Below are 21,289 nucleotides of genomic sequence, written 5' to 3' on the forward strand. Positions count from 1 at the left end.
ATTTGTCCCAAATAATGCTTTTAGTTTTTGAAATATTTAGGAGTAACTTATTCCTTGCCACCCATTCTGAAACTAAGTGTTGCAGTCATTTGAGTCGCTGTAGAAGCTGACATGTATAGTGTTGAGTCATCCTCATAGGGGCGACAGGTAACCTAGTGGTTGGGCCAGTAACAGGAAGGTTTCTGGATCGACTCCCCGCGCTGACAAGGTACAAATCTGTCATTCTGCCCCTGAGCCAGACAGTTAACCCACTGTTCCCCGGGTGCCGACGACATGATGTCGATTATGGCAGCCCCTCGCACCTCTCTGATTCAGAGGGGTTGGGTTAAATGCAGAAGACACATTTCAGTTGAATACGTTCAGCTGTACAACTGATTAGGTATCCTCCCCTTTCCCTTACATAGACACACTGGCTTTACGCATGTCGTTAGTAAAGATTATTTTTAAAGTAGACCGCTCCCCTGGGGAATTCCTAATTCTACCTGGATTATGTTGAAGAGGCTTCCATTTAATTACACCCTCTGTGCTCTGTTACACAGGTAACTTTTTATCCACAATATAGCAGGGGGTGTAAAGCCATAACACGTATGTTTTTCCAGCAGCAGACTATGGTCGATAATGTCAAAAGCTGCACTGAAGTCTAACAAGACAGCCCCTGCAATGTTTTTAGATTCTATTTCTCTCAGCCAATCATCAGTCATTTGTGTAAGTGCTGATCTTGTTGAATGTCCTTCACTATAAGCGTGATGAAAGTCTTGTTAATTTGTTTACTGTAAAATAGCATTGCATCTGGTCAAACAATTGTTTCCAAAAGTTTACTAAGGGTTGGTAACAGGCTGATTGGTCGCCTATTTGAGCCAGTAAAGGGGGCATTACTATTCTTTGGTAGCGGAATGACTTTTGCTTCCCTCCAAGCCTGGGGGCACACACATTCTAGTAGGCTTAAATTGAAAATATGGCAAATAGGAGTGACAATATCGTCCGCTATTATCCTCAGTAATTTTCCATCCAAGTTGTCAGACCCCGGTGGCTTGTCATTGATGATAGACAATACTTTTTTCACCTCTTCCACACTAACTTTACGGAATTAAAAATGACAATTCTTGTCTTTCATAATTTGGTCAGATATACTTGGATGTGTCGTGTCAGTATCTATTGCTGGCATGTCATGCCTAAATTTGCTAATCTTGCCAATTAAAAAATTATTAAAGTAGTGGACATTATCAGTAGATGTTGTGATGAATGAGCCATCTGATTCAATGAATGGAGTTTGCCTTTTTTCCTAAAATGTAATTTAAGGTGCTCCAAAGCTTTTTACTATCATTCTTTATTTAATTTATCTTTGTTTCATAGTGTAGTTAAATCTTTTTATTCAGTTTAACCACATGATTTCTCAATTTGCAATAAGTTTGCCAATTGGTTGTGCAGCCAGACTTATTTGCCGTTCCTTTTTGCCTCATCCCTCTCAACCATACCATTTTTCAATTTCTCATCAATCCACAGGGATTTACATTTTGTCCTTTTCTTAATGGGTGCATGCTTATTATCAACTGGAATAAGCAATTTCATAATTGTGTCAAGTACAGTATCTGTTTTGTCCTCTACACACCACGGACCAACAGATATTCTTTACATCAATAACATAGGAATCACTACAAAACCTGTTGTAAGACCTCTTATACACTATATTAGGCCCTGCCTTTGGCACTTGTGTTTTCCTAGATATGGCTACTATATTGTGATCACTACATCCGATGGATCTGGATACTGCTTTCAAGCAACTTTCTGCAGCATTAGTAAAGATGTGATTAATAGATGTGGATTTCATTCCTGTGCTGTTTGTAACTTCCCTGGTAGGTTGACTGATAACCAGGTTGCAGGCACTGGTTACAGTTTGAAGCTTTTTCTTGTGTGGGCAGCTTGATATAAGCCAGTCAATATTTAAATCACCCAGAAAATATACCTCTCTGTTTATCACATAAATTATCAATCATTTCACAAATCTTATCCAGATACTGACTGTTAGCACTTGGTGGTCTATAGTAGCTTCCCACCAGACTGGGCTTTAGTTGAGGCAGATGAACCTGTAGCCATATTACTTCAACAGTGTTTAACATGAGATCCTCTCTAATCTTTACAGGAATGTGGTTCTGAATATAAACAGCAACACCTCCACCATTTATATATTTTCTGTACATGTTATGACCTTGTATTGCTAAGTGAGTTTCAGAATATGAATGTCATCTATTTAGGGTTGCACGTTTTGGGGAATATTCAGAGGTGAAAACTTTCCGTAGGGAATTAACGGGAATATATGCATATTAATAGTATTTAAATGTAATGTTTTTTGCATTGGAGATTTTTTTAACCTTTTATTTAACTAGGCAAGTCAGTTAAGAACAAATTCTTATTTTTAATGACGGACTAGGAACAGTAGGTTAACTGCCTTGTTCAGGGGCAGAACTACAGATTTTCACCTTGTCAGCTCGGGGATTCGATCTTGCAACCTTTCGGTTACTAGTCCAACGCTCTAACCACTAGGCTACCTGCCGCCCATATTTACCATATCATATGGAGACAAACATAAACCTTATACCTTATCATAAGTAGACATAATTGCCATGATTTAAATCCTTCCAATATTCCAGTTGTTACGAATTGAACTGCAATTAAATTAATTGACTCAACAAAAGGGAATATTGAATGTTCCCCAATGATCCATCGCATCTCCCAAAAAGGTTTTCAACATGCATCTGTAAAATGATAGTTTCTAGACTAAAGCTTTGGTTGTCTTCCTCTCAGACTTCCATGTCTTCTGGACCTCCTCAATGTCCACCTCTTGAACATCAGACTGAGGCCTCATCTTCACTGTCACTTTCCAACCTAGTTGAGTATGGCTCGTGGTCAGACTAAAAAATCCTCAAATTTGTCCGGATAGCCACCAATTCTTCAACCCTTGTATTGGTCAGCCTGTTGCGTGCTTCGGTGTGTGTTCCCAAACAAGGACCAGTTGCGCTCTGAGGCGGCTGATGTTGGTGGGATTTGGAGGATGATAGAGGCAACAGGGGAAAGAGCCTCAGATCCACAAAGTCCCTTCCATCAGGTGGCTGATGAGATATGTTGGCACGACTGCCATATTGCATCTCCATCCCAAAGCCCTCGCAGTTCCAAAGTGTACTTCGCCAGACTGCCAAGAACCTTGCCCTCATACAGGCCAAGGTGGCGAGACACGGTAGTGATGACACCATAGGCCTTGTTGATCTCTGCACCAGACAGGATGCTCTTGCCAGCATACTTGGGGTCCAACATGTACGCTATGGCGTGTATGGGCTTCAGGCAAAAGTCTTCACGCTTTTTGATGCATTTCAGAACTGCAGTTTCCTCTGCTTGGAGCAACAGTGAAATGGGCAGGGCAGTACGGATTTCTTCCCTTACATCTGCAAGCAGAGTCTGAACATCAGACAGGATGGCATTGTCTCCCTCAATCCGTGCAATGGCTACTGCTATAGGTTTCAGGCTGCTTACCACTCTCTCCCAAAATACATCATCCTGAAGGATCCTCTTGATGGGGCTGTCCATATCGGCAAACTGATATGGCCATTTCTTGGAGACTTCTTCTCCTCCAGGAAACTGTCAAGCATGATGACAACACCACCCCAACGGGTGTTGCTGGGCAGCTTCAATGTGGTGCTCTTATTCTTCTCACTTTGCTTGGTGAGGTAGATTGCTGCTATAACTTGATGACCCTTCACATACCTAACCAGTTCATTGGCTCTCTTATAGAGTGTATCCATTGTTTTCAGTGCCATGATGTCCTTGAGCAGATTCAATGCATGAGCATTTATTAATTATACTCAAGACGCATTATCTTCACGCATATTTTAGATACTTTTCACTTACAGCCGCAACTCAATAATCAGCTAGGCTTATTGGCACGCGCTCTGCTCAAATTGTTGGCTTCCCAAATAGAGGCCTAATATTTTATGATTTGAAAGATCCACAGCTACACTGCCTTCAAAGTATTCATACCCTTTGACTTTTTCCACATTTTGTTGTGTTACAGCCTGAATGAAAAATTGATTAAATATTTTTCTCACCCATCTACACCCAATACTGCATAATGACCAAGGGAAGACCATGTTTTTAGACATTTGCAAATTTATAAAAAATTAAATGCTGAAATATTTCATTTACATATGCACCTTTGGTAGAGATTACAGCTGTGAGTCTTTCTGGGTACGTCTGTAAGCGCTTTATACACCTGGATTCTGCAACATTTGTACATTTATCATCAAAATTCTTCATGTTCTGTCAAATTGGTGGTTGACCATTAAACCAAAACTGTAGCTCGTCCACTCAGGAACATTCTCTGTCTTCTTGATAGCCAACTCCAGTGTAGATTGGCCTTGTGTTCTAGGTTATTGTCCTGCTAAAAGGTGAATGAATCTCCCAGTGTCTGTTAGAAAGCAGACTGAACCAGGGTTTCATATAGGATTTTGCCTGTGCTTAGCTCTATTCAGTTTATTTATTTATTTATTTATTTTTTATTCAGAAAAATTCCCCAGTCATGCTGTGGGATGTTTTTTTAGCAGCAGGGACTGGGAGACTAGTCAGGATTGAGGGAGAGATGAATGACAAAGTACAGATCCTTAATGAGAACCTGCTCCAGAGCGCTCAGGACCTCAGACTGGGGCAAAAGTTCACCTTCTAACAGGACAATGACCCTAAGCACATGTAACAGTATAACTTTACGTCGTCCCCTCGCCCCGACACGGGCGCGAACCAGGGACCCTCTGCACACATCAACAACTGACACCCACGAAGCGTCGTTACCCATCGCTCCACAAAAGCCGCGGCCCTTGCAGAGCAAGGGGAAACCCTACTTAAGTCTCAGAGCAAGTGACGTAACTGATTGAAATGCTACTAGCGCGTACCCGCTAACTAGCTAGCCATTTCACATCCGTTACACACACAGCCAAGACAATGCAGGAGTGTCTCCTGAATGCCGTTGAGTGGCCCAGCCAGAGTTTGTATTTTTAATACATTTGCTAACATTTCTAAAAACCTGTTTTTAATTTGTCATTATGGGGTATCGTGTGTATATTGAGGGGGGGATAATTTAATCAATTTTAGAATAAGGTTCTAATGTAACAACATTTGGAATTTCCGAATGCACTGTAGATGTAGAGGAAGGTTCATGTACACTACCTGTCAAAAGTTTTAGAACACCTACTCATTCAAGGGTTTTTCTTTATTTTTACTATTTTCTACATTGTAGAATAATACTGAAGATATCAAAACTATGAAATAACACATGGAAATATGTAGTAACCAAAAAAGTGTTAAACAAATCAAAATATATTTGAGATTCTTCAAATAGCCACCCTTTGCCTTGACTGCTTTGCACACTCTTTGCATTCTGTGAACCAGCTTCATGAGGTAGTCACCTGGAATGCATTTCAATTGTTAAAAGTTAATTTGTGGAATTTCGTTCCTCAATGCGTTTGAGCCTATCAGTTGTGTTGTGACAAGGTAGTGGTGGTACACAGAAGATGGCCCTATTTGGTAAAAGACTAGGTCCATATTATAGCAAGAACAGCTCAAATAAGAGAAACGACAGTCCATCGTTACTTTAAGACATGAAGGTCAGTCAATACAGAACATTTCGAGATCTTTGAAAGTTTCTTCAAGTGCAGTCGCAAAAACCATCACGCGCTATGATGAAACTGACTCTCATGAGGACCGCCACAGGAATGGAAGACCCAGAGTTACCTCTGCTGCAGAGAGTACGTTCATTTGAATTACCAGCCTCAGAAGTTGCAGCCCAAATAAATGCTTCAGAGTTCAAGCAAAACAGACACATCTCAACATCAACTGTTCAGAGGAGACTGTGTGAATCAGGCCTTCATGGTCAAATTGCTGCAAAGAAACCACTACTAAAGGACACCAATAATAAGAAGAAACTTGTTTGGGCCAAGAAACACAAGCAATGGACATAAGACCGGTGGAAATTTATCCTTTGGTCTGGATTCCAAATTGGAGATTTTTGGTTCCAACCGCCGTGTCTTTGTGAGAAGCGGTGTGGGTGAACGGATGATCTCTGCATGTGTATTTCCCACCGTATAGCATGGAGGAGGAGGTATGGTGTGAGGGTGCTTTGCTGGTGACACTGTCTGATTTTTATTTAGAATTCACACTTAACCATTATGGCTACCACAGCATTCTGCAGCGATACGCCATCTGGTTTGGGCTTAGTGGGACTATCATTTTGTTTTTCAACAGAACAATGACCCAACACACCTCCAGGATGTGTAAGGGCTATTTTAACAAGAATGAGAGTGATGGAGTGCTGCATCAGATGACCTGGCCTCCACAATCCCCTGACCTCAACCAAATTGAGAGGGTTTGGGATGAGTCGAACTGCAGAGTGAAGGAAAAGCAGCCAACAAGTGCTCAGCATATCCGGGAACTCCTTCAAGACTGTTGGAAAAGCATTCCAGGTGAAGCTGGTTGAGAGAATGACAGGTGTGTAAAGCTGTCGTTGGCTATTTGAAGAATCTCAAATATAAAATATATATTTTGATTTGTTTAACACTTTATTGGTTCCATGATTCCATATGTGTTATTTCGCGTTTTTGATGTCTCACTATTATTCTACAATGTAGAAAATAGTAAAAGAAAAACCCTTGAATGAGTAGGTGTTGTAGAAGGTTTGCAGACGTAAGATTTATCTGGCCATCAATGGTTGAAGAGTGCTCTCAAATTATCAGGATTTATTAGTAATCAAGTTAGAAAAATGAGCCTGTCTGGCATTTCTAATTGATCTGAGCAGCATAATGGACATGCAATTTTGACTTTCTCCACTTCCGCTCTGCCTTTTTTAAAATGGATTATTTCCTCATTCCAAAGAGCTTTTCTCAACATTAGTGGAGCTGTAGCGTTAATGGTTGCTCTTAATTTGCTATTAAAGTTATCAACTAAATCACAAGAGGAAGGCAATGTGGGTGGACCCCTTAATGGGTTACGCACCCAATGCATATTGGTCCAGTACAGTTACTGGACCCATTTAGTCAAGTCGTCTGTCACCACATTTTCCTAATGGAAACCCTGCTCTGCCAGTATATTCCCAGAAATCATGTGATTTCAGAGCTTTATCCTGTCATAGTGTAGTACAGTGGCCTGGCTCACTTTCACTGACTTTCCTCCTTGACTTGGCCCACACAGCTGGTTAGCCTGCATAAGTCAGGCATTGTACCTTCTACACACTGGTTTACAGAAGTAGATTTCAAGATTGTTATGCAATGCACTGGGTTAGTGAATAATACAAATAAAGCTATGGGACTGATTAGTAATTGCTTCATGTACCAAATTAGGAGAGATTCTGCCGCAGTCTCAGGGCACAGTTTGAGAGGGAATGTTGTGATTCATTTCTCATGTCTCTCTTACAAGTGACATCAGTAAGGGATCATAGCTTTCATCTGGTCAGTCCATGTCTGTTTTGTACACTCGGTTGTCACGAACCGGCTTGAAGTTCGTATCAAAAAGGGAGACAACGTGGAGATAAGGAATAACAAAATATATTTATTATTTGAAGTAAACTAAATACAATTAACAATGGTGTGTGTGTAGTCATCAGTAGTGTGTTTGCGTGCATAAATGTGATAATGAGGGGTGTTGAAAGGTGCCAAAGCAAACAAACAAAATGGCCACAACCAAACTCTATCAGTGGAGAGTCTCCTCAAGGAATGGGGAACGTAGACGTATTTATGCCTTGTGGGAGGTGTTTTAAACTCTCCATTGATAGAGTTTAAAACAGACATGGACTGACCAGGTGCAAGCTATGTTCCCTTATTGATGTCACTTGTTAAATCCACTTCAATCGGTGTAGATGAAGGGGAGGAGACAGGTTAAAGAAGGATGGTTAAGGCTTGAGATGTGGATTGTGTATGTGTGCCATTCAGGGGGTGAATGGGCAAGACAAAAAAATTGAACGGGGTAGGGTAGTAACTGCCAGGCGCACCGTGTGTATCAACAATGGCCCACCACCCATAGAACATCCAGCCAGCATGACACAAATGTGGGAAGCATTGGAGTCAACATGGGCCAGAATCCCTGTGGAACGCTTTCAACACCTTGTCCATACCCTGACGAATTGAGGCTGTTCTGAAGGCGAAAGGGGATGCAACTCATTATTAGTACACTATGTACATACAGACACACTTTATAAATAAATACATATAGGTTATGATATTATGCTTCATGTATCAGATGAATACTGAAGAAATTATTCACTTCATGATACTGTTGAACACTCACTGTCCAGATAACCCCTTGGTGTGAAACTCTTGCTCATTTAAACACCTCTCCTCCAGATGAGTTTGATGCCTACATCATTGTGTCCTTGTCAATGCCACCCTAGTTCTGTCTATTGGAGAGACTGTAGAGGAAGACTCTGGTGTCCTGGGGACCACCCTCACCCTCTCCTGCCCTCTGCTGGGTGAGGATGCTCTGGTGCAGGTCAGTATAACACCCACCCTACACATGCCTATGAAGGGTCCTGAACATGCTCCTTATGTTCTGGAGGGAATACAATGCTGATGGTGAAAGTGATATAAAGCTGAAGGGAGATTAAGTGCATGGGAGATGTAATATTGCTGTTGAAGTGATGAGTCTTCATGTCTCTTCTCTGACAGAATGATGGAGAGCGCTTAAACACATCTGATCTCAGCATTATACACAGACATAGACACCCTGGCCAGGCCCCTTCCCCAGCCCTGTGTAAACTATGAATTTTCTTGTGCAGGTGTATCCTGATGGGATTCGTCACATCTGTGCTGATAAGCGTGTGGATGAGTGGAAGACTCCAGGGAAAAATACCATTATTCGCTGTGCAGTCAACCAGAGGCAGGTGGTCATTGCTCTGACTGGAGGAGAGCTGGTTTACTTTGAGACGGACCCGGTGAGTAGTGAACCTTCATCCCCTGGGTGTTTTATTTAGTCAGCCAGGTACTGTCTTTTAGTTTGACCCTGTTTTTATCATCTTTTTCAGGATATCCAGAAGAATCTCCTGCTCAGTGAAAAGTTAATATTTCTTCGGACCGTAGATGTTTGATAACCTTCCACCTTTTTCTCTCCTCTCTCTCCCCCTCCCCAGTCTGGCCAGCTGAATGAGTACACAGAAAGGAAGGAGATGTCCGCTGATGTGGTGTGTATGAGCTTAGCCAACGTCCCGCAGGTAAGCTATCTGTCCTGTGATGTCTTGAGGCAGGGTTTGAAGAGAGGGATGTTATGCTGTAGCTCTTGAAGTGATGAGTTTCTCGTTATCTCTTCACTGACTAAATAATAATGGAGAAGGTTAAAAAGCCTCTGTCAACATACATACATACATACATACATACATACATACATACATACATACATACATACACTGTGTGACTGCCTGTTTAAATCTGGCACTGTATTACTTGATAGTCTGTGCTCTATTAGAACACAATCTTTACGCTACAGCATACAATGACATTCTAGACGATCCTGTGCTTCCAACTTTGTGGCAACAGTTTGGGGAAGGCCCGACCTTACTAATGCCCCTGTGGCTGATTGGAAGCAAGTCCCCGGAGCAATGTTCCAACATCTAGTGAAAAGCCTTCCCAGATGAGTGGAGGCTGTTTTAGCAGCAAAGGGGGGACCAACTCCATATTAATGCCCATGATTTTGGAGTGAGATGTTCGAGGAGCAGGTGTCCATATCCTTTTGGCTATGTAGTGTATCTTGAACATTTATAACAGGGACTGATACGTATTGGTGGGTTGTTACATCCCTATAAATGAATGTTGTTTTGTTTGTCAGACTCCAGTGGAGAACGTTTCTCTGGCCATCGCTCCATTCCAGGGCTGTGTGCTGGTGGGCGTTGGCAAACTGCTGCGCATCTACGACCTGGGCAAGAAGAAGCTGCTGCGCAAGTGTGAGAACAAGGTGAGACGGGGAGACTGACGTCTCTTTCTCACACACACACACCTCAGTCCTGAGTTCTTCACATCCAGTGTTGGCTCAGTTGAAAGTTAGATGCAAAAAAAAAAAATGTGTATGTGTATATATAGGGGGAGGGAGAGAGGGACTCTACTGTGTTTTGATTTTATCCCTGGTATGTTTTTGGTTTCACACTCAATTACCAATAGATCCTGAAGTTTGCTATTCTTACATGTTACAATGTTGACAAAGAGGAAGTGTCTGCTGGAAGACTAACCTAAATACTAACTTTAGGTTAAGGTCTCAAAGTAATCAAGGTAACCACTTGAATTATTAGTGATTGGGAAGATGATTGCTTTGTAATAATCTCCTTTCAAAAGAGAGGGCAAGGATAAAAGGCCACCTTATTATGCATTGTACCAGAGGACATTTTACCATGGTCAACTTCTTGTTTAGGTTCCACACCTTTCAAATAAAATCCATATGGCAGTAGTAGGTCAGTTGATGACTGATATTTAGTTGTTTAATGATGTCATCTGTCTCGTAACCAGCATGTCCCCAACCTGGTGACTGGCATCCACACCATCGGTCAGCAGGTCATAGTGACTGACGTACAGTCTGTTCTGGGTGCGCTACAAGCGTAGCGAGAATCAGCTGATCATCTTTGCCGACAACACCCATCCTCGCTGGGTCACCACCGCCTGCCTGCTGGACTACGACACCATGGCTTCAGCTGACAAGTTTGGCAACATCAGCATTGTATGTGGTCGCTCTTTATTGTTCCTTTCTGACAATGATGTTGGGTGTTATACTGTTTTGTACCTTTTCTGTAGACGCCTCACATTAACAGTTTGATCCAGTTGATGATATTTCAATGATGCCACAAACATATTGAAGGCTTTTATTGCGGGAGATGATAGTACTTACACTTTGTACCTTCTTAGGTGCGTTTGCCCCCCAACTCCAGTGACGACGTGGATGAGGACCCAACTGGGAACCAGGCGTTGTGGGATAGGGGTCTGCTGAACGGAGCCCCTCAGAAGGTATAGTCTTTCTGTTCCCCTGTCACAGCATCACAGCTCTGTAAAGACAGGAGCTCAGGGGAACTCTGCTTTTGTCTTATTAAGAACTCTGTCTGTTTGTCTCTCTGGATCACAGTTTGTCTTGGTGGTGTTGTGGTTTGCCTCATCCCAGACCCGGCCTATAACAGACCTTCTGTTTTTAGGAGTAACCTTTTTTTTTGGTAGTCAGTGGGAAATTCCCTCCACTTTGACTTATTATGGGCAAGTGGTTAAAAGGGTGCATGTAAGCACTGTTTTCTGGGTGGGGAGTGTGAAGTGAGTAAGAATGTTTCTGTAATGGCCATGTCTGTCTGACCCTGTACCATGTCTCTTGTTCTGTGTCAGGCTGAAGTGATCATGAACTACCACATCGGGGGGAGACTGTGCTGTCACTGCAGAAGACCACACTGATACCCTGCAGCTCAGAGTATCTGGTCTACACAACACTGTCTGGAGGCGTCGGCATCCTGGTGCCCTTCACTTCCCATGAGGTACCTGACACGCACACACACACACACATTCATTAACATCTCTAGGGTACATGAGACGGTAGCGTCCCACCTCTTCAACAGCCAGTGAAACTGCAGGGCTCCAAATTCAAAACAACAGAAATCCCATAATTAAAATTCCTCAAACATACATGCATTTTACACCATTTTAAAGATACACTTGTTGTAAATCCAGCCACAGTGTCCGATTTCAAAAAGGCTTTACAACGAAAGCAAACCAAACGATTATGTTAGGTGAGTGCTTATTCACAGAATAACACAGACATTTTTCCAGCCAAAGAGAGGATTCACAAAAAGCAGAAATATAGATCAAATTAATCACTCTGTTAAAAGATTTTATCAAGGTTTAAGATAAATTATTAAATAATTCTACCCGGAAACTTAACCATTAGGATTAGAGGTTATGTAGCATGGACAAGGAGTAATTAAAGCTGATAAACTTAAGTCCAAATAGGTTGGACTGGGAAGGTTGGACTGGGAAGAGAGGAATGTATGTGTGTGCCGAAAGAAAACAAAGAGGAGCCTTAACCTATGTTTGAACCGATCCAGCTATAACTCTGGGGAGATAAGATGGGAGAGCCCCTGCAGGTTTCCCGTATCTGGGGGGGACTGGAACTGTCAGCTGAGTGGTAATAAACTGTGGTGAGACTCCAGAAGAAAAAGAGAGAATCCAAATGTTAGTGTGTATGTATGTGCGTAGGTTAAGAGAAGGTTATAAAAGGAACGTCTTTGTATATGTACAGGAGAGCTCTCACAAATAAACTTGGATTTGATCAATTGTGAGCTGGGAATTCTGTCTGTTTCATTTAAAACCAGAACTTTACAACCTCTGGGTTGCAGACCGATTTAAGATAATTGAAATTTATGAACATTGATTACAAAATTCTATAACACTAACCTTTGATGATCTTCATCAGATGACACTCATAGGACTTCATGTTACACAATACATGTATGTTTTGTTCGGTAAAGTTCATATTTATATCCAAAAATCTGAGTTTATATTGGCACGTTACGTTCAGAAGTTCAAAAACATCCTTTGATTTTGCAGAGAGCCACATCAATTTACAGGAATACTCATAATAAACATTGCTAAAAGATACCACTGTTATGCATGGAATTTTAGATGCACTTCTCCTTAATGCAACCGCGGTGTCAGATTTCCAAAAAGCTTTACGGAAAAAGCAAACAATGCAATAATCTGAGTCGGCGCTCAGAGCCCAATCAAGACACAAATATGTCCGCCATATTTTACAGTCAACAGAAGTCAGAAATAACATTATAAACATTCACTTACCTTTGATGATCTTTATCAGAATGCACTCCCAGGAATCCCAGTTCCACAATAAATTTTTGTTTTGTTCGATAATGTCAATTTATGTCCAAATTCCTCCTTGAAGTTCTAGCGTTCAGTACACTTTCCAAACTCACGATGCGCGGGCAAGTCCAGCGGAAAGTACGGACGAAAAGTTTAAAAAAGTTATATTACAGTCCGTAAAAACATGACAAACAAAGTATTGAATCAATCTTTAGGATGTTTTTAACATAATTCTTCAATAATGTTCCAACCGGAGAATTCCTTTGTCTTCAGAAAAGCAAATGGAACAGGAGCTACCTCTCATGTGAACACGCATGGTCAGCTCGTGGCTGCTGGCAGACCTCTGACTCATTCCCCTCTCCTTCGGCCCCACTTCACAGTAGAAGCATCAGACAAGGTTCTAAAGACTGACATCTAGTGGAAGACTTAGGAAGTGCAACATTACCAATATCCCACTATCTTCAATAGGAGCTGAGTTGAAAATCGACCAACCTCAGATTTCCCATTTCCTGGTTGGATTTTTTCTCAGGTTTTTGCCTGCCATATGAATTCTGTTATACTCACAGACATCATTCAAACTGTTTTAGAAACTTCAGAGTGTTTTCTATCCAAATCTACTAATAATATGCATATTCTAGCTTTTATGGACGTGAAAATACTTCCCCCGACCCCAAAGAAGTTAAAGACCTAAAGTACACATCATCTGTATTGAGAACTGTCTTCATTGGCAGAACTTGAAAACAGGGGAGTTATGTTCATAGAATAAGGAATTAGAATACTAGAATGTACATGAACCTTCTTATGATGGGATCTAGGCCAGGGAGTTGGTCAACCATGGTTTGCCAGTGCTGTGATAAGATATTGTGTAAAATAATGAATTTGATGAATTTATCAGCACTGTATGTTTGTTAGCTAGCTAGCCAGACAGTTTGAGGAATGTTTCCATACATTTTTCTAATTAACTGCCAACATATTCCATTCAAACAATAAATTCAATCCACAGCCTGGCTGAAATCAGTTGATGATAGGACTTCGACAAGTTGTAATGCAACAAGTACTGATATTGTACCATATAATGGTACCCACAGCTTTCCAAGAAAACAACACTTTTGACATTTGTAATTTGTTTACATATATTTTAGAGGCTATTTGTATACATTTGTATAAAACCTTTATAAACTGTATTTATAATTATGACTATTTTAGGTTGACAATTCTATTACACAATTTCTGTTATCACATGCATTTTATTTTCCTTTAAGTAAAATCAGGATTTATGCCTCTACTGCCATTAATTCCTATTAGAGTGGTTTGGATTTGTCCCTGACCAATATGGCTGCCATTTTCATCCCATTTTGGAACTTTGAAGGTTGATGACATAGCCCCTCTAGTAATTTAATAGGCTATGGCTATGTTGTTGAAGTGATGTCATGTCTCTTCTCTGACAAACCAATGAAGAGAGCTTAAACATCTCTGATGTCAGCATAAACACAGATCATCCCTCATCTTTTTCTCATTCATTCCTGAACCATTTGACTTAATATAATGTATGTGAATGTTTTGATATATTGATGGCACTTATTAATCTATGGTGTGCCTCTTATCTGTCCTCATGACCATGACTTCTTTCAGCACTTAGGGATGCACATGCACTCAGAGTTCCCCCCTCTGTGTGGAAGGGACCACTTCAGCTTCCGCTCCTACTACTTCCCTGTAAAGGTGGGTACTAACTTATTTAAGATGACTTACTATTTCCATAGGATGGTGGGACAAAGAAAGCCACACATTATACTCCCTGCTACTAATTCCTCAGCATGTAAATGGAAAGTGTACAGACGACACCACTGTTTACAAATGGTGTCTGGTACCAAATCCACTGGGTGAAATGTTATGCCAAGAACCAACTGTTGTGTGTGGGGGGCTCTTTCCAAGTCCAGTACATTTGGCAAGATCATTAGACATGCTGTGAATTAAGTCTGTGTCGAACATGATAGCAGAAATAAATCAGAAGCCTTGTTCTTTGGCCATCTAGACAGTCTGCCAACTGTATCTGATCTTCTTCCTCTGTCCTGTCTATCTGTGTGTCTGCAGAATGTGATAGATGGAGATCTGTGTGAGCAGTTCAACTCCATGGACCCCCACAAGCAGAAGAGTGTTGCTGAAGAGCTGGACCGTACACCACCTGAGGTCTCAAAGAAGCTGGAGGATATCCGCACACGTTATGCCTTCTAGAACCCTCGTGTTCTGTACATGCACAAATACACTCACACATACAAACTGTCATTTACAACAACTGACATGTTGAGACTGTGCTGCGTGGTGGAAATCAGCAGCACACCTGTTCCGCTGTGTTAACATGAAGAGGAGATGGGAGCTGACGAGAAGTCGGCAGAACAAATTTCTCTAAGTCTTCATCTGTAGGTGCTCAGATTTGTCCTTTAGGCCCTGATTTGTTTTAGGCCTATAAATACTATAATACTAATAATAATCTATGGTGAATATTTACCCTGTGGTTTTCACTCATAGGATGCCATTTAAACCTAGCTGGATTCTTTAGAATGTCTCATGGGTATATCATCACTGCTATCGACGCATACAGGAGCATTGATTGGGTTTTAATGCGTGTGACGCATGGCCTAGTAAACCCTTTGATATAATTAGGTCAACTGTTTTTGAAATGATCCATTTTGAGTCTTTTTGCTGTAATTGAGTGGCACAAATGAAAAGGACTTTGTTTTCTTTTTGATGTCAATTTTAATCCTAAAAAGATTTTGGATTCTCAAACAGGGCTTTTATGGGCTTAAAAGGTATATTCCTTGCTGGACAAATTGTCCACATCTATTGTACAATATTACAGGATTGTGTACAATAGCAAGTAATACAGCTGGATGGTGAACCTTTTTCCCCTTAATAGTCCTGTAAACTTCAAATAACAACCACAATCACCACACTAGATGAGACACCATTCCATATTAGTCATGGGAAAAGGGGAGCAGGCTATTTTGTAAATAAAGTACTGCCTTGTCTGTGTCACTATAGCTATGTTCCCATTAACTAGCCTAGTGTTTTTTTAATTCAATTCTTTTTAGAAAGTTTGCATAAAAAATGTGACAACCGCCTGCTAGGGTGTTTCCATTTAACTATCTTGTCCATAAAAACAGCTGTTCGTAATGTCACACAAAAAAACATACTTTCACAACCTACAGTAGCTAGGTTTCCATCCAATTGGCAAGATTTTTATGTGAATATTTTAAAATCCTCCAAAATAATGTGCCGTTTCCCACCAAAGATGTTTCCATCAAATTGACTTGTTGCAGATAAAAGCCTGTGCATGATGGTGCACAAAGAAATACCTTTGCGATTAAATTCCCATGTCCCCCCCCAAAAAAAATTAATGGGATTCTATTGCATTTTCAACTACTGATGGTTTTCTCACAAAAAATGTTTACGTTATATATCGAGTGTGCCCACTCTGGTCTATCTGAATGCATGGAATAGCCTTCATTTCTCAGAACAAGAATAGATTGACGAGTTTCAGAAGGTCTCTGTTTCTGGCCATTTTGAGCCTGTTATTGAACACACAAATGCTGATGCTCCAGATGCTCAACTAGTCTAAAGAAGGCCAGTTTCATTGCTTCTTTAATCAGGACAACAGTTTTCAGCTGTGCTAATATAATTGCAAAAGAGTTTTCTAATGATCAATTAGCCTTTTAAAATGATAAACTTGGATTAGCTAACACAACGTGCCATTGGAACACAGGAGTGATGGTTGCTGATAATGAGCCTCTGTACGCCTATGTAGATACTCCATAAAACATCAGCCGTTTCCAGCTACAATAGTCATTTACAACATGAACAATGTCTACACTGTGTTTCTGATCAAATTGATGTAACTTTAATGGACAAATGGTGCTTTTCTTTCAAAAACAAGGACATTTCTAAGTGACCCCAAACTTTTGAATGGTTGTGTGTGTGTATATATAACTGACCCCAAAGTTTTGAACAGTAGTGTGTATACTGTAGGCAGCAGCCTCTAATGCAGGGGTGGGCAAACTTTTTGGTTCGAGGGCCACATCAGGATTTTGAAATCCAAGAGGGCCCCATTTTTGTTGAGGACAAATTGTTAAAATCAATTTGCAGGGATGATACATTGATGTGGCTGGCTTCCGAGTTAAGTGGGCATTCTGTTAAGCAGTGCGGCTTGGCTGGGTCGTGTTTCAGAGGACACACAACTCTCGAGCGTCACCTCGGCCGAGTCCGTACGGGAGTTGCAGCGATGGGACAAGACTAACTTTAAAAAAAAATATATAATAATTTTACCTTTATTTAACTAAGCAAGTCAGTTAAGAACAAATTCTTATTTACAATGACGGCCTACCCCGGACAACAGTGAGCCAATTGTGCGTCACCCTATGGGACTCAAACCAGACAATCACGGCCAGATGTGATGCAGCCTGGATTCAAACCAGGGACAGCAGTGATGCCTCTTGCACTGAGACGCAGTGCCATAGACCGCTGCGCCACTCAGGAGCCCACTCGGGAACTACCAATTGGATACCATGATATTGGGGACAATAAAGGGGTAATGTCTCGCGGGCTGGATTGAAGTGCCCGGTGGGACGGATATGGCCCGTGGGCTGTACTTTCCCTCCCCTTGCTCTATTGTGCTAGTGATGGCTATTTAACAGTCTGATGGCCTTGATATAGAAGCTGTTTTTCAGTCTCTCAGTTCCAGCTTTGATGCACATGTACTGACCTGGCATTGTGGATGATAGAGGGATGAACAGGCAGTGGCTTGGGTGGTTGTTGTCCTTGATGATCTTTTTGGCATTCCTGTGACATCGGATGCTGTAGTAGTCCTGGAGGGCTGGTCGTTTGTCCCCAGTGATGCGTTTGGCAGACCGCACCACCCTCTGGAGAGTCTTGTGGTTGCGGGCGGTACAGTTGCCGTACCAGGCGGTGATACAGCCCAACAGGATGTTCTCAATTGTGCATTTGTAAAACTTTGAGGGTTTTAGGTGCCAAGCCAAATTTCTTCAGTCTCCTGAGGTTGAAGAGGCGCTGTCTTCACCACACTGTCTGTGTGGGTGGACCATTTCAGTTTGTCAGGGATGTGTACGCCGAGGAACTTGAAGCTTTCCACCTTCTCCACTGCGGTCCCGTCGATGTGGATAGGGGGGTGCTCCCTTTGCTGTTTCCTGAAGTCCACGATCATCTCGTTTTGTTGACGTTGAGTGAGAGGTTATATTCTTGGCACCACACTCCCAGAGCCCTCACCTCCTCCCTGTAGGCTGTCTGGTCATTGTTGGTAATCAAGCCTACTACTGTCTGCAAACTCGATGATTGAGTTTAGACGTGTGTGGCCATGCAGTCATGGGTGAACAGGGAGTACAGGAGGGGGCTGAGCACGAGCCCCAGTGTTGAGGATCGGTGAAGTGGAGGTGTTGTTTTCTACCTTTGCCACCTAGGGGCGGCCCGTCAGGAAGTCCAGGACCCAGTTACACAGGGCGGGATTAAGACCCAGGGCCTCAAGCTTAATGATGAGCTTGGAGGGTACTATGGTGTTGAATGCTGAGCTATAGTCAATGAACAGCATTCTAACATAGGTATTCCTCTTGTTCAGATGGGACAGGGCAGTGTGCAGTGCGATGGCATCGTCTGTAGATTATAAGCAAATTGATGGCATCATAAGCAGATTGAAGTGGGTCTAGAGTGACAGGTAAGGTAGAGGTGATCTTCACTGAAAGTTGATACATGTAGACTATTCATATATAGGATATGCGCAGCACTTTGCCTCAATTTATTGATTCAGTTATTGTTTTCTTGTTCAAACCGTGAAAAACACCTGTCAAACTCAGGCATTTCTCTCAAACCATAGGGATGTATATTAGCACTGGACTAGTATTATCAGAGGACTTTGGAGTTTGCCAAAACTCTCCTGCCATGTAAAAATTACTGACATGGCAGATTACAGATGTGTTTTGTGCTTGTGTACATAATTACATTACCTGAACTCCCCCAGTAAAAGTAATCCCGTCCAAATACGGCTATAGTGGGAAGACTACATGTCACCTCGACTACAAGTTTACTTCAATATGATGGTTATTAAATAAATATTTGCGCATTAAAGCGTCTCAACCGACATTTCTAGTATAATTCATTTTACCGACACAGACCTATTGTCATGAGGTCAGATAAAATGCAAATGTGAGAGCATGTGACTTAAAAAACATTTTTTAAACTTGATTATCAATGTGGGTGTTACTAAGGCAATTCGTCAATGTTGTGACGTGTATTATTAGGACATTCAAATATCATCTTTTATATTTCCAGATAAGGCACTGATGCCCAACAACTATACTGACATCGATTTAGCAGTGGGTTATGCTGAGTCACTTCTCCTTTTCATTTCAACGTGTCATTCAACAGCAGAACATTATACTATCATGCCATTGTTGAGGTTTGTGTTGTGCCATTCTTGAGGTTGGTGAGATTGCCAGGAACATACAATGCATTAAGAAAGTATTCAGACCCCATTACTTTTTCCAAATGTTATGTTCAAGTTTTATTTTAAAATGGATTTTAAAAAATCCCTTAACAATCTACACACAATACCCCATAGTGACAAAACAAAAACAGGTTTTTATACATTTTTGCAAATGTATAAAAATACATATCTTAAGTATTCAGAACCTTCACTGAGTACTTTGTTGATGCCCCTTAGGCATTGATTCTTCTTGGGTATGACGCTACAAGATTAACACACTTGTATTTTGGGAGTTTCTCCCATTCTTCTCTGCAGATCCTCTCAAGCTCTGTCAGGTTGGATGGGGGAGCGTAATTGTACAGCTATTTTCAGGTCTCTCCAGAGATGTTCAAGTCCGGGCTCTGACTGGGCCATTCACTGACATTCAGAGACTTGTCCCGAAGCCACTCCTGCGTTGTCTTGGCTGTGTGCTTATGGTTGTTGTCCTGTTGGAAGATGAAACTTTGCCACAGTCTGAGGCCCTGAGTGCTCTGGAGAAGATTTTCATGAAGAATCTCTGTATTTTGCTCCATTCATCTTTTCCTCGATCTTGACTAGTCTCCCTGCCGCTAAAAAACATGCCCACAGTATGATGCTGCCACCACCATGCTTCACCGTAGGGATAGTGCCAGGTTTCCTCCAGATGTGACACTTGGCATTCAGGCCAAAGAGTTGAATCTTAGTTTCATCAGACCAATCTTATTTCTCATGTTCTGAGAGTCCTTTAGGTGCCTTTTGGCAAACTCCAAGCGGGCTGTCTTTGAAGCCACTCCTCAGTAAAAGGCACAGTCTGGCCACTCTACCATAACGGTCAGATTGGTGAAGTGCTGCAGAGATGGTTGTCCTTCTGGAAGGTTCTCCCAACTCCACAGAGGAACTCTGGAGCTCTGTCAGAGTGACCATCGGGTTCTTGGTCACCTCCCTGACCAAGGCCCTTCTCCCCCGATTGTTCAGTTTGGCCAGGCGGCCACCTCTAGGAAGAGTTTTAGTTGTTCCAAACGTATTCCATTTAAGAATGATGGAGGCCACTGTCTTCTTGGGGACCTTCAATGCTGCAGAAATGTTTTTGTACCCTTCACCAGATCTGTGCCATGTCATTGTGTACTCTCAAGATTATGTTAAAACATAATTTCTGCTGGCCAGGGAAAGACTTACCAAATATGCACAAATGCATGCATTTTTGGAAATAAAAAGTTGTACTTCGTAAGCTGTCTCAGACATTTCTTCAGTTCAATAGGTTATAATGTGTCTTCTTATTTACTTCAATGTGTTCTAAAGTAACTTAATTTTATTCAAACTTCCTGATGTTGTAACTGCAAGCAATAATTCAAACATTAGAAGACTAACTACACTACTGAGCAGCAGGGTCGTTCCACTTAGACGCTGGCCCTATTTTGAGTGTGTAAGGATGCTGACGATGGACATTTCCATCACTGGAGAGTCATTGGTCTCCATCTTCTGGGGCTTCCCTGATGTCAGTTAGTCTGGACTAGCAGATGATGTCAAGAGAATGTCTCTTGGCCCGCTGCCTGAAATCTCAAATGAGGGTGCATCTCAATTGTCTAAAGGGGCTTCCTCTCCTTGATTTTCATTGATCTTGATGTGAAAACATAAAATAAAACAATATTATGTATCCGATGTGTTTGCTTTCACGAGCATGTTTTCACACAGAGCAAATGAAGGGAAGGAAACAAGGGGGTGATGATGCCACTTTAAGACTGTTAGCTACCCACTCCTACTAGTGTGATGATGACATTTATTAAATTCTAATTATGACTAGACTTTGATCTTACAGCTAACTAACGGATTATAATAATGAATGGACTTGGGTCAGAGGGCAAATTAATTTCAGCCAATAACTGAATATTCCTTAAACTGCAACATTCAGCTTTAGAAATTTGACTAAAAC

At 41.6% G+C, this 21,289-nt stretch overlaps 1 pseudogene; it reads left to right on the forward strand.

The window, feature by feature from the left end:
• LOC129866538 (splicing factor 3B subunit 3-like) overlaps positions 1 to 20,587 on the forward strand; it is a 29,459-nt pseudogene extending 8,872 nt beyond the window's left edge.
• Positions 20,588 to 21,289: the final 702 nt, after the last annotated feature.

The sequence above is a fragment of the Salvelinus fontinalis genome, chromosome 12 (genome assembly GCF_029448725.1).
Source record: "Salvelinus fontinalis isolate EN_2023a chromosome 12, ASM2944872v1, whole genome shotgun sequence".
Classification (NCBI taxonomy): domain Eukaryota; kingdom Metazoa; phylum Chordata; class Actinopteri; order Salmoniformes; family Salmonidae; genus Salvelinus; species Salvelinus fontinalis.